At 35.6% G+C, this 312-nt stretch overlaps 1 protein-coding gene across 5 annotated transcripts in view; it reads right to left on the bottom strand.

The window, feature by feature from the left end:
• Window positions 1–312, bottom strand: part of LOC119589152 — a 28,879-nt gene that overhangs the window by 6,693 nt on the left and 21,874 nt on the right. The gene's annotated exons all lie outside the window — the stretch shown is intronic.

Here is a 312-nt window from a genome sequence, read left to right as displayed (position 1 = left end):
TGATACTGAAATACAGTCCCATGTTGTTTATATTTATCTAATGCAACCGTATTTGACGAACATGCGAACTTAAAAGAATACAGTGTTTCAAGTGGATTAATGAACACCACTGATTAACTTAATAAAGTTAATTATGATTCATTTAGGAAGTGTGACAGTCACGCTAAACGAAGTGCGAGGGAAAGAGAGGAACGTGTTTATGTGAAGTGTGAACGATGTGCCTCGTAGGTGGAAAGGACGTCTAATATCAATTGACATGATTTATGTAGACATATGTATACATGCATACACACAAATATACAAACCTGCATG

The sequence above is a fragment of the Penaeus monodon genome, chromosome 25 (genome assembly GCF_015228065.2).
Source record: "Penaeus monodon isolate SGIC_2016 chromosome 25, NSTDA_Pmon_1, whole genome shotgun sequence".
Classification (NCBI taxonomy): Eukaryota; Metazoa; Arthropoda; class Malacostraca; order Decapoda; family Penaeidae; genus Penaeus; species Penaeus monodon.
Note: the sequence above shows the minus strand (reverse complement) of the source record. Positions and strands in the feature narration are given on the sequence as shown.